Raw genomic sequence first — 14,804 nt, 5'->3', positions numbered from 1 at the left:
CGAGACACGAGGTGGCGTCAACGAGAGGCTAGAGATTTGGAGACATGCTCTTGAGTCTAAAGGTTTCAAGTTGAGCAGGACGAAGACGGAATACCTCGAGTGCAAATTTGGAGTTGAGCCGACAGAAGCGGGAGTTGAAGTGAGGCTTGACTCTCAAGTCATTCCCAAGAGGGGTAGTTTCAAGTACCTTGGATCGGTTATTCAGGGGATCGGGGAGATTGACGAGGATGTCACACACCGTATAGGGGTGGGGTGAAAGTGGAGGTTAGCGTCGGGAGTCTTGTGTGACAAGAAAGTGCCACCGTTACTAAAAGGTAAGTTTTATAGAGCAGTGGTTAGGCCTGCCATGTTATATGGAACTGAATGTTGGCCGGTAAAGAACTCACACATCCAGAAGATGAAAGTAGCAGAGATGAGGATGTTGAGGTGGATGTGCGGGCATACAAGGATGGATAAGATTAGGAATGAAGATATTCGAGAGAAGGTGGGCGTGGCCCCCATGGAGGACAAGATGCGGAAAGTAAGACTCAGATGGTTCGGGCACATTCAGAGGAGGAGCACTGATGCACCGGTGAGGAGGTGTGAGCGACTGGCTGTAGTGGGCACGCGGAGAGGTAGAGGGCGACCTAAGAAGTATTGGGGAGAGGTGATCAGACAGGACATGGCGCGACTTAGGATTACTGAGAACATGGCCCTTGACAGGAAATCATGGAGGTCGAGCATTAAGGTTGTAGGTTAGGGGAAAGTGTGAATATTTCTACAGCACAATAGAGTGAGACTAGCCAGTTAGAAGTTAGACTAAGAATGTCATTAGTCGTCTATTGATGCAGGGCTTTACCTGCTAGTTTTACTATACCAGCCATCTATTTCGTATTTCGTATTCTGTATTTCATATCTCTTATATTGTTGTTATTTTATTATGCATTTTTATGGTACTAATATATCGGCTCCTGTTGCTTTTTTTGAGCCGAGGGTCTCCTGGAAACAGTCTATCTACCCTTCGGGGTAGGGGTAAGGTCTGCGTACATATTACCCTCCCCAGACCCCACTTGTTGGATTATACTGGGTCGTTGTTGTTGTTGTTGTTGGTGGTGTGTTATTATAATTAAAGAATTTTAATGCATATCTAAATATTATAATATTACATCATAATTCGAATACTAAATTATTACTTTTTTAGTAATTACTAAATTATTACTTTTTTGGTAATTACTAAATTATTACTTCTTTTTTTTGGTAATTACTAAATTATTACTTGAAAGATGAAAATACCCCTTTAAGTGTATTATTGAAAACCGCATGAAAAAAAGCCTCGACATGATATTTTATTTTGATTAGCAGGAGCTGAACCCAAACCAAATCCTAAGCAACAAAGAAAAACAAGTTTAGGTGATTGATTCCAAAAAAAATCCCTTTCTTTATGATAGTGCAACTAAATGAAGCAGTATGGGGTCTATAAATGAAAGGCTTTCAAGCGAGGGTGAATGTCGAATATAATGTCTTAGAATCTCCATCCTTGAAAGCATCAATTTTTTTGTTCATAATTCGATGTGAGGAAAAGAATTTTAGGTCATGATTTTTAGTCAAATCTTTCCTGTGCTTCAAATATGAAGAATTTGATTGACAGATTTAAGAAAGATAAACAAAAAAAGGCTCTTGCGGAGCTTTTGGAAAATAGTATCCTTGTGTGTAACCATAGCAATGAGCTGCGGCGAGTCATCAGACGACTTATCTAAGATTAGGGTATCCTCAGCAGTGGTGACCCTTTCACTCTTTCACAGACTGATATATGTACTAAATGCTCGTACAAGAAAATTGACTCCTGGGTCTAGAACCCGGGGGATTGCTCCGAGATGACCCATATGGCTGGAATCATGACCAAGGTAGTGGTAGTTGGTTAGTGATGAATACAAACGACATGTATCTTTTTTGTTGTGGAAGATCTTTCCATCCTTGGAGATAAGTTTACACTCTTTTTAATATTAGTAGAAGTTTTAGTCGATGAGAAGAGTTCAATGGGAGCTAGAACACTACTCGCAGCTTATTCCGTTCGAAATCATCGATAATTATATAATTATTTAAGTAGACAAAATTATCTACTATGTAATAATTTCTACATTAATTTTCGTTACCTAACAATCTTATATTAATATTTGTCGCATGACAATACAACAACAACAACAACAATGATCCAGTATAATCCCACAAGTGGGGTCTGGGGAAGGTAATATGTACGCAGACCTTACCCTTACCCCGAAGGGTAGAAAGGCTGTTTCCAGGAGACCCTCGGCTCAAAAAAGTAACAGGAGCCGATATATTAGTGACATAAAAATGCATAATAAAATAACAGCAATATATAAGAGATATGAAATACAGAATACGAAATACGAAATAGATGGCTGGTATAGTAAAACTAGAAGGTAAAGCCCTGCATCAATAGACGACCAATGACATTCTTAGTCTAACTCCTAACTGGCTAGTCTCACTCTATTGTGCTGTAGAAATATTCCCAACTCTCCCCTAACCTACAACCTTAATGCTCGACCTCCATAATTCCCTGTCAAGGGCCATGTCCTCAGTAATCCTAAGTCGCGCCATGTCCTGTCTGATCACCTCTCCCCAATACTTCTTAGGTCATCATCTACCTCTCCGCGTGCCCACTACAGCCAGTCGCTCACACCTCCTCACTGGTGCATCAGTGCTCCTCCTCTTAATATGCCCGAACCATCTGAGTCTTACTTCCCGCATCTTGTCCTCCATGGGGGCCACACCCACCTTCTCTCGAATATCTTCATTCCTAATCTTATCCATCCTTGTATGCTCGCACATCCACCTCAACATCCTCATCTCTGCTACTTTCATCTTCTGGATGTGTGAGTTCTTTACCGGCCAACATTCAGTTCCATATAACATGGCAGGCCTAACCACTGCCCTATAAAACTTACCTTTTAGTAACGGTGGCACTTTCTTGTCACACAAGACTCTCGACGCTAACCTCCACTTCATCCACCCCAACCCTATACGGTGTGTGACATCCTCGTCAATCTCCCCGATCCCCTGAATAACTGATCCAAGGTACTTGAAACTACCTCTCTTGGGAATGACTTGAGAGTCAAGCCTCACTTCAACTCCCGCTTCCGTCGACTCAACTCCAAATTTGCACTCGAGGTATTCTGTCTTCGTCCTGCTCAACTTGAAACCTTTAGACTCAAGAGCATGTCTCCAAATCTCTAGCCTCTCGTTGACGCCGCCTCTTGTCTCGTCAATTAGAATAATGTCATCAGCAAATAGCATGCACCATGTCACCTCCCCTTGAATATGATGAGTCAGTGCATCCATCGCCAGGGCAAATAGGAATGGGCTGAGCGCAAACCCTTGGTGCAACCCCGTAATAACTGGAAAGTGTTCAGAGTCGCCTCCTACTGTCCTAACTTGAGTCTTATCTCCATCATATATGTCTTTAATCACCCTAATATAGTCAATCGGGACCCCTTTATCCTCTAAGCAGCTCCATAAGACCTCCCTAGGAACCTTATCGTACGCTTTCTCCAGATCAATAAACACCATGTGGAGATCCTTCTTCCTATCTCTGTACTGTTCCACCATCCTCCTAATAAGGTGGATAGCTTCTGTGGTAGATCGTCCCGGCATGAACCCGAACTGGTTGTCTGAAATAGATACCGTCCTTCGCACTCTCATTTCTACCACTCTCTCCCAAACTTTCATGGTATGACTTAGTAATTTGATGCCCCTATAGTTGTTACAGCTCTGTACATCACCTTTGTTGTTATACAACGGGACCATTGTACTCCACCTCCACTCTTCAGGCATCCTATTAGTCTTGAATATAACATTAAACAATGCAGTAAGCCATTCCAAGCCTGCTCTACCCACACACCTCCACAGTTCAACCAGAATTTCGTCTAGCCCGGTAGCTCTGCCCCTTCTCATCTTACGCATTGCCTTCATGACTTCATCGATCTCAATGTCCCTACAATTACTTAATTCATGGTGACTGTCGGCATTCCTCGAATCCCCAAGTATAATATCCTGATCCCCTTCTTCACTTAGAAGTTTATGAAAGTAGGTCTGCCACCTCCTCTTAATCTGGTCATCTCCCATTAAAAATATTTATATGATAATCTTTATATAATCTGTACATTTTCAAGTTTCACAAAAAGTCGTCATTTCTTCCATCTCCTTACCTCTTATAATTTGTAAAATTTATTTACAATAAATTTTCAAGATATGAAAAATAAATTGCAATCACAAAATAAGAGAAAAATATTTTTACTAACCAATTACGAGTACAATTCTGTTTCTCCCTCGATTCTTTTCTCCTGATTATCTCTGTGATTCGAGGGCTGAAGCATCATATTTCTCGAATGTAGGATGATGCAGATCTCCTGGGGATGTATTTGATCTCCAGCTTCTTGAACTATTTGATTATCATGAAGTATCCGGCCATATTTTGATCTCTTTGTGAATATCCCAAGAGTTTATGTGATTTTTGAGACGCCTCTTCAAGGGAATATATATCCCTTTATTTAGGTATGAGTTAGGGTTTAGCGAAGACTAACTTCCAAGCAGCCCTAATAGACTTCTAGGATTTCAAGAATCTTGTAGTATCTTAAATTTAGGATTTATCTTGATCCGTTAACATTTTGATGTCTACAAATGCCCTCTGCTTCAAGGTTTGTCGGGGTGTAGGCTTGCCGAAACTTGAAGATGAGACTTGAAGTACTTGACCATCGCAATAAATAAATTTTAAAACTTGGAGTTTTTGATTTACAAGAGGAAGAGATAAAGGGTAGAACTGGTCCAACTGGGTGTGCCATAATTTGTAGACAGTAAATTGCATCAAGAAAATAATCGAGACAAAAAAATATTGCAACAATCGTAGTATTTGATTTTAAATAATTTGAGCGTTACAATCTCTATGATTCTTCTAATTCTTTTTTCCAATAGTAAATAAATTCAAGGGCCTTTAAGTTTGATCTTGAATCTATATTTGTTGTCACGGATGATGATCTTGAATTCAACTAGTATGAACTTTGATTTGAACTCGTACTCCTTAAACCTTGATTTGTTCTTCGTTCTTAAGCTTGAACTTGATTTCTTGAACTTGAGCTTGATTGCTTGAAGCTTGAGACTTGCACAGAAATTTATGTCGTGTGATCCACGAGCTCTCTCTTGCTTATTTTTATAACTTATGGTATTTTTTCTAAGTTATAAAGACTCATATTTATAGTTGTGGAAGGGAAGAGTTGCAATGAGACCAAACTCTTTCCGACCAGTCAGATTGAAGCGTGACAAGGCCCAATTTGATTGGATAGAATATGTCACTTGCACATGTGGCGCGATTTCATTGGCCTTTTAATTTGACTTGGCATGCCTTGTCATTTTGACACGTGGCATGACCTTATTGGATCTTCTGTTTGACTTGGCGCACCACGTCATTTGATATCTGGCACCAAACTGAGCCTCTAGAAAGATGACATTTTAGGCTTAATGAAGTGGACTCATTAGTTGTAGCCTAATTAAATAGGTTAGCCCAACGCATTGTGGACTTATCCATATATATTGGACTTACATAATTAATCCAATTATATTACCACATAATATTTATTTGGACTAATGCATTAAAATATGGGATTTTTACCTTCCTATACACTATTTGAAACTTTATTACCCTCCCTACTCAAGTTTCAACTTAATTACAAACGCATATACAATTTACCAGTTATATACATTTTAGAAATTAAATGCGTATCATTTTATATTAGGAATTAAATAAGGAATCAATTATTTCTCATCCTTATTCTCTCTCCCTCCTACGCGCTCTCTCTCTCTCTCTCCGGCTCTCTTTCTCTTTCTCCGTCTCTCTCTGTCTCCCAATCTCTCATTCTCTATTCTTTCCCCAATTTTTCTTCCTCCGATGTTCTCTATTTTTTATCTTTTCATGTTGTATATATTTTTTAATGGAATTCATCAATGGATTTCAATCATACTATAGAATTTTAACTTAGCAATTTCCTTTCATGTTGCACAATTGTTGTTCAAATTAAAATTGTCAATCAATAAATTTTGAAGGTGTTTGACTCTCCATCATTAACAACCATTAAAAAGCTTTGAATTCGAATTTGGATTTTCAAAAACCATTATTTGCTTGGACTGGGTGTTGTTGCAAACAATTGAGAATGTTATTTGGAGGTTATATCTCAATTTTGAGGGTGTTTGGTGAAGATTAGACTTGATTTTGGCTAAATTTCAGATTGAAACACAAAGAAGAAGAAAAAGAAGAAGAAGAAGAAGAAGAAGAAGAAGAAGAAGAAGAAGAAGAAGAAGAAGAAGAAGAAGAAGAAGAAGAAGAAGAAGAAGAAGAAGAACACATGACATTATATATACTTACGAAATTGTAGTAAAGTTGTGGTATAATTATATATAAATTGTATTTTGTTGTAGTTATATGTATTTTTTTTATTAGAATATTGTATGAAAGTTAAAAATTAGTTGTATAATATATGAAGCATTGTATAAAATTTGTATTTAAGTTATCAATACTATCTTTTTACATAAAGTTGTTGATATGTATCAAAATTGTATTAAGAGAGAAAGTTGTAGTTGGAATTTTAGAGAGGAAAAAGCATACACCGCATACAAAATATATACAAATTATATACAAAATACATATTGTATAAAATTTATATCAAAATTGTATTTAAGTTGTATGATATTGTAGTTGTACTTAATTGGGTAATAATAATGTATGAAAGTTGTAGATAAGTTGTAAATTAGTTGTATACCGTATAATTAGTTGTATGAAATTTGTTTTTACTATGTATATTATTGTAGATATCAAATTTGTATTCAATTTGACGAATTTTATTTTTAATTTGTATGTTGATGTACCATACATTGTTCTTTTCTCATTTGATTTATTAAGGAAAGAAAAATAGAGAATGAATTCCAAATCGACTCATGTACAATGATTCATATTTGTTTGAATAGAAAAAAATTGAATATTGATGGGAACGGAATAATTTTGGTGGAGAAATTTCGAGTATCTATACTATAATAAAAGCACGAAGGCCCTTAGCGAAATGTTTTTCGTCTTTTTTACCCTTTTAAAATATAGTTCACATTGGACAAAATAGTCATTAGATCATTCTCCTAATATTTAGCAATAATTATTTAATTATTTTTCTAATATATAGGAGCATTTACTTAATTAGGAGTATTCATTTAATTATTTTCCTTATATTTAGAATTTACTTTTTTTAATTCTAGAATTCCTATACTTTTCGATCCAAACTAGGAAAGTTTCATCCACTTTATAAGGTTTTGTTTTATTAATAAAGTTTTTAAAATTTCAACTCCACTCAGATTAGGAGTACTATATTAAAGAGAAAAAAATATTTTAAAAAAAGGATTGAAAGAAAATAGGTGAAAGATCTCATGCATGTCAACAACGATGAGATTTTGTTCTTATTTCCAGCTTTTGTTTCATTCACTTAATTATTGTAGTGTTTGTACAATTCGTATAGCTTAATTATTGTAGTGTCTGTATAATTCGTATAGCATTAGAAAACATCCAATTAAGAATTTAAATAATATTTTAATTTATTGACTTCAAAATATTAGACATCAATAATAATAAAACAATGATTGAAATAACTCTTAAAATAGTATTTGTATATATGACACAAGAATAAATGTTATTTTTACTAAAAGTAATAATAGTAATAATGTATTAATAAATACATATAGAATATATAAATAATGTATTTGGTATTCTATATTATTTTTTAGAATGTATAATGTATAATTAGGTGAATGACAAATAAAACAAATGAATTACAAATATTATAGTTCTGTGATTCCACAAAGATGTTTGTTGAACAAGTTTTATTTCAAAAACATCTAATACTGTATTATAAATTAAAATAATTATTTAATTTTTAATATTTAAAACTTTAAAATTATCTAAAATTTTATTAAAATTTTCTATTTGAATTAAGTAGGACTCCTAATATTAGAAATTTAAATTGAATAAGATTTTGCTTGCGTTGTAATATCTATCTATTTATCTATACTATTATAAAACATAAAGGCTTTCATTTAATTTTATTTTATAATTCAGGACAGATAAATTTAATATTTATATAATTTTTAAGAATTTTATATTCATTGATATGGATACACGCGCAACGCGCGTACCCTTTGACTAGTTACATTAAAAGCGCCATCGTCACACTTCGGAGAAACTGAGTTTTATGTGAGATTTAAATTTTGTGTGAGAAATTAATTGTGTAGCATAGATTCTTGTTGGAATTACTAATATAAAGTTGAATCCGAAATTTGAAGGCGATTGAATTTAATTTGAATCTGCTCAATTATGCTTTAAGTTGTATGATGTTTTAGTTGCAATATCGGCAACCTAGGTGTATGATAGTAGGATATATAGACGCTATTTACACTCTAAATGTACCATACTTTATTGTGTTTTAAAGGCTAAATGATAACAAAATACTCTAATTGGTGTTCTTTTGCTTTGCAGGGACTAATCCAAGTTAGGAAGAGACTATGAAGTGTTTTGGAATCAATAATGTGGATATAAGGCCAATCAAGAAGAACCTAAACGAAATTAAGCAAGAAAGAGGTAAAGGAGGACTGGACAAGAGGCCACCGCAACCGCGGTCGACCGCGGCTGGAACGCGATGGGACAAAAGATTGAGGCAGAATAGTTGCGATTCACCGCGGTCGCGCCGTGTTCTGCCGCGACCGCGGTCGACTGTGTAATCGCCCAGAAATTTTGGGATTAAAGTGTAAATCGGGGGAAACTTATCCTAACCCTTTATAAACTCAACAAACTCACCCAAGCAAAGGTTAAGTTTGTTTTTAGATTGAATTGGAGGCAAGAACAAGTGTGAGAAGAGCAATCAACCATTAGAGTTTTTCAATCTTCTCTTTGTTATCTTTATTTGCACATTATGAATACTTTTGTAGTTTTATCTTGCTTTGATATGAGTAGCTAAATATTTAGTCTAGGATTTTGATGGAACTTGTTGAAGGATGAACTTCGTGTTATGTTAATATAATTTGTCCGGTTTAATCTCTATTTGTTCAACTTCGTTCTTGTTGTAGTTAATTGATAGGATCCTCAATTAGCTGTGCCTATTTAGTATGTATTACTCGGGAAAGAGTGCATACTTAGGTAGTTGTTGAGCAAAACCACTCCCAAAGTATATGAGGGATCAATAACCGAGGGTTTAAAGGCGGGATTAAGGATAACGAAGCCTTGGGTGTGATCTAAAGTGAGATGTAATAAAGGCCAGCTAGCGTAACTCAGGAGAGTGCGTCTAGTAAATTATCGTAATTACTCTGGAGAGATTTACGGTAGTAAGAGTGCTCATGATCGATAGAGATGATTATACAAATCTGTATAAAACATAAGAGGAAGAGATTCCATCAATAGGGGAAATCTTAACATTAAACCCTGCTCTTAATTATTTACAACGCAATCATAGTTAGTCTTTAGTTTACCTAATTGTATTCGGTTATAGTCAGTAAAAATATCATAAATTGTTATTCAAAATATTTGGGAAGTTGATTACGTAGAATTTAGTGAATCTAACAAGAGTAGTTGATAGGTTAATTCCCTGTGGATTCGACTCTGAGCTAAATACTCAGATTATATTTGTAATGTCCCCTTTTTATAAGATATAGTTGGGCGTGGTCAGTGTAATTCTCCTAATAGAATTAGACCAAAGGAAAAAGAAGTTGGGCATGAATTACGCTGCAAATTCCAGTTACAACAAGGAAGCTGCTGGGATTTTGAATTGTTATGAGACCAGATTGAATGGAGATGAATTGGGCAAAGCCATAAAGACAAGTAATAAGGAAGGCTTAACTGTTGTGTCACGCAATACTATTCCAAGTAGAGATAGAGAGTAGAGTTATTGTTTCTAAAATTAGTATGTACCTCCTCATAATCATATTTTTTAAAAAATGAAAAATTAAACAGGTTAATTCCTTCAGTTGTCAGCTAAGACTTCTTTTATTAGGAACGTGTCAACTTGACTTCTATGAAACACAAAGTCTGTAGATTTACAGATGTCCAAATAGCCTTGGATGCTAGAGTGGGTTGTGAGTCGAGAGTTTTCCTTTGCATCTAAATATTCATTTTAGTTTTTCTATAGCTAATTACGGACAGGAGGATATTGGGGTTGCCAATGATAAGGAAATGTAACTGAGTAGGTGGCAAGAGAATAGGGTTTTCTGTTTAAAGTGTAAAGGTTTGCCAAACTAAGCACGGGACACAAAGATAGGATCAAACCCAACTGCCAACTTGAGAATTAGACCAGCCAAACCAAAGGACTTTCAGATGTTAACTCATTTTTTTTTTTTTAATTTTGTTCAACTTAATTGTATCAATCCAAATTGTAGTTGCAGAGAGTCCTCCATCTTGGTTGTTTTCTATACCATTTATTTAGGACATGAGAATACACCACGGAATAGTGAATACTCTCTCCTTCATGTACTTATTTTTAGAATTCTAATATACAAGATGTATACCAACATTTAATCTCGGATCTTCACACAATTGTTTGGCTTAATAATGAATGAATAATAGTACACATGCTCTTAATAATGTTGAACGGGAGCAAATTAAGAGTTTGTAGAAAAACAAACATGACGTTTGGTTTCTCAATGAAGTGCTTATTTCATTTTACCTAGTTTCATTCTATCTGTTGTAGATTGATAAAAGCAAGAATTTGCAAACTAATGATAATGATTATGTTAAAGATCCCTTGTTCAGTGTAGTATAACAGTTACTTTTACCGAGTAAGACACGTTATCATTACAAGACTACCAATATAGAAAAATTATCGAGTCAGACAGTTGTACAAACAATGTTTATTATAATAACTAGTTAATTTGTTCGCGCGGTAATAAAATACGTTATTGCATTTTAAAATATATAGTAAAATATTTCAAAAAATCTTATTCTTTTTTATTCTTCAAATTCTAATAGATTAATATAGGTGAAACTAATATTTATTTTCTTTAATAAGCATGTAAATTAAGAAAAGAATCAAGAATTCTGATATCTTTAATTTGTAGAAATAAATGTTTGAACAGTTCGTTGAAGAAACTTCTTATTGAATGAGAAAGTTTCTAATATTTGAAGATGATTAATACATTGTCGTTATTCTAAAAGGTTATAGACGGAGTGTGAACGTAAAAGTTTCTTTTGTTTAAGAAAGCAACAATATTAACTAGAATATCAGATATGAAATATGTTGCAAATAAAATCAAACTTCATCAAGCGAATTATGAATCGGTTCCTTTTCATTAAAGTAAGTACATATCAATTTTTATACTATTATTTTATTAAGAAAGATAATTTAGCTTCTAAACAACATTATTTAGCATTTGCATTCCAAACCGAGAAAGGGCCGAGAAATGTACCTAAAAAAAAAGATAAGATAGAAATATAAGTACACAAGGATAATTTTTAAAATTATTTCAGGAAGATTAAAAGAATTTGACAAACAAACAAAAATAAATTATAGGACAAAATTAAATGGCACCTAATATATAACAATGATTAAAGACAAGGGTGAGAAAAGTGGGATTGGTCAGAGATAAGTTTTGAACTTTGTAATCATTCATATGAATTTAGCAACACATATAACATATAGGCACTAGCCGGATTATTGATATCAGGTCTGTCTATGCATTTATTATTACTCTCACATTCGTGAGGCAATTTTTTGACGATTAACTATATCATAAGCAGATTAGTATTTTAAATCGGAAAAAATCTTAATATAACATATAACTACAAAATAAAAAATGAAAGAAAGACAAAGAGCAAAAAAATTACCTTGAGAGGTTGGAACGTAATGTCCATATCTGCTAGACTTTAAAGATAGCTAACCACAAAGTCATCAAAGTAATAGATCAATAATGATGTCACAAATTAAACTTATCATTAATTCGTAAATTTAAACAGAAACTCTTGAAAAAGAAGAAGTAAACACCTCTCGTTGATCTTCATTTTCTCTTCAAGTTTCTTCATTATCAAATTATCATCCTTATGGATCCGCATCTTCAGTTTATCATTCTTAACATATATTACCATTATCATATAATAGTAATGTACCATAATTGTGGAACAGGGAAGGTAGTAATGGTCCGTAACATTCATTGTTGGGACCGTTTTTTTATTAATGGATGGATATTATATTGTATAAAGAAAATGGCACACAAATATGGAAAAGGGGATAAAAGCCACACACACAAAAAAAAGAAGAGAAAATAGATAAATAGGATTCGTGGCCGTGCCAACACATTTCCTATTGTCCTAACTATATATATAGATTCTGATTCAAAAATAACAAGTAGCTTTAAGTATTTAAAAAAAGTAAAGTTAAAAGCATAAGAAAAAGTTCAAAAATTAAAATGTAAATAAATAAATAAAAACTCCTCTTGAAGTTGGGGTTTATTTTTCAGATTTCTTTTGACATAGTTCTCTTAAGTGTCTTAGTACCTTCTACTTGGTCACCTAGTTGTTAAATACTTCACTGCCGTACTGTGGGTCACTAAAGTATAGGAAAAAACAATGTGTATAGTACATGCCATGAATTGTCACCAGAAATATGCCTAGACCATTTGAAGCTACCATTGTTCCTTTCATCCTCACCAGCAGCAGCAATAGCCTCCTTGAATCTCTTCCAATCCATTATCACATTCTTTAAATCAGCCACTTTGGCTTCTATGCTCCGGCAACAATTAGCATGAACGGTCACAACCAGCTCAATATCTCTAAGTAAAATCCCTCGATGACATATTTTATCACAATTTATCGCTACAAAAACCACTAAAAAAATGAGTGTCCAAATATTTAATTTTAAGACCTAGCTCTCGATTCGATTCACACTTTGACGTATCAATTTGGCTAATGTTGCGGAAGCCAAATGTATATAGTGTGAATAAGTCACATCTACTATACCAAAAAATTATGACAGCCACCAAATAATAAATAAGACAATAAAACAACAATAAAGGGAACACCAGAATTTACGAGGTTCGGCTAATTTTGCCTACTCCTCGGACACAACCAATATTTTATTTCACTCCAAAAATACAAGTGAAATAATACTAAAGAGAGAAGATACAAATGCCTTAAACAGATGAGAAGGCAAATGAGAGGTGTGTTTAAATCCTAAACATTAGGCCTTCTTTTATAGGGGGAAAATCCCCCCAAAATTCAAGAGCCCACCGATGTGGGACAAATTTGCCAAACTTCAACAAATCTCCACCTTGGCAAAATTCCACATCTTCAATTTTCTCTCAATAACAAATTTTGATTGTGTCTTCATCTTTAATCTTCAGTTTTCAACAATGTTGATCAAATCCAAACAATGTTGAAACTTGACCGCAGTCACCATCTTTGTCAGCATATCAGCAGGATTTTCTGTAGTATGAATTTTCTTCACTGTGACTCCACCTTCTTCTATGATTTCTCGTACGAAATGATACCGAACATCAATGTGTTTCGTCCTTGCATGATACACTTGGTTCTTCGCTAATTGAATAGCACTTTGACTATCACAAAAAATTGTGATACCTTTTTGTTCAACACCAAGCTCCTTTAGCAATCCTTGAAGCCAAATTGCCTCTTTCACAGCCTCTGTAATAGCCATGTACTCTGCCTCTGTTGTAGACAAAGCAACTGTTGACTGCAAAGTAGACTTCCAACTAACTGGTGCCTTTGCAAAAGTAAACACATAACCAGTAGTTGATCTTCATTTGTCCAGATCACCCGCAAAATCTGAGTCACAATATCCAACTACAGACTGATTGTCTTCCTGCTAAAAAACTAACCCGACATCTACAGTATTATGAATATACCGTAGAATCCACTTCACAGCTTGCCAATGCTCCTTCCCTGGATTGTGCATATATCTGCTAATAACTCCAACAGCTTGTGAAATGTCAGGCCTTGTGCAAACCATTGCATACATCAAGCTACCAACAGCATTTGCGTATGGTACCTTTGACATATACTTTCGTTCAGCTTCATCCATTGGCGACATAGTAGTACTTAGCTTAAAATGGGAAGCAAGTGGAGTACTAACTGGCTTAGTCTTGTCATCTATGCCAAAACGTTGAAGTACTCTCTTCAAATATTCCTTTTGAGATAAACAGAGTTTCTTTGAACGTCTATCTCTAATTATCTCCATGCCAAGAATTTTCTTTTCCTCACCCAAATCCTTCATCTCGAACTCCTTCTTCAGTTGAATCTTCAACTTATCAATTTCTTCCAAATTCTTGGAAGCTATCAACATATCATCAACATATAGGAGAAGATATACAAATGAACCATCTTTAAGCTTGTAAAATTACACACAATGATCGTATTTGCTTCTCTTGTACCCTTGCCGCAACATAAACTCGTCAAATCGCTTGTACCATTGTCTAGAAGATTGTTTCAATCCGTACAACGATTTTTCAAGTTTGCACACCATATTTTCTTTTCCAGCAACTTTGAATCCTTCTGGCTGAGTCATGAAGATTTCCTCCTCCAAGTTTCCATGTAAAAACGCAGTTTTTACATCCATCAGAACTAGTTCCAAATCCAATTGTGCTACCAAAGCCAACATAATTCTAATGGAGGAATGTTTTACAACTGGAGAAAACACTTCATTGTAATCAATTCCCTCCTTTTGAGCATATCCTTTGGCCACCAATCTTGCTTTGTAGCGAACATCTACTTGGTTAGGAAATCCTTC

At 34.6% G+C, this 14,804-nt stretch overlaps 1 pseudogene; it reads right to left on the bottom strand.

Moving 5' to 3' along the window:
• Positions 1-12,511: 12,511 nt before the first annotated feature.
• Positions 12,512-14,804, bottom strand: part of LOC107802336 (uncharacterized protein At1g28695-like) — a 45,561-nt pseudogene continuing 43,268 nt past the window's right edge.

The sequence above is a fragment of the Nicotiana tabacum genome, chromosome 7 (genome assembly GCF_000715075.1).
Source record: "Nicotiana tabacum cultivar K326 chromosome 7, ASM71507v2, whole genome shotgun sequence".
Taxonomy (NCBI): Eukaryota; Viridiplantae; Streptophyta; class Magnoliopsida; order Solanales; family Solanaceae; genus Nicotiana; species Nicotiana tabacum.
This window is presented reverse-complemented; position numbering and strand designations above follow the sequence as displayed.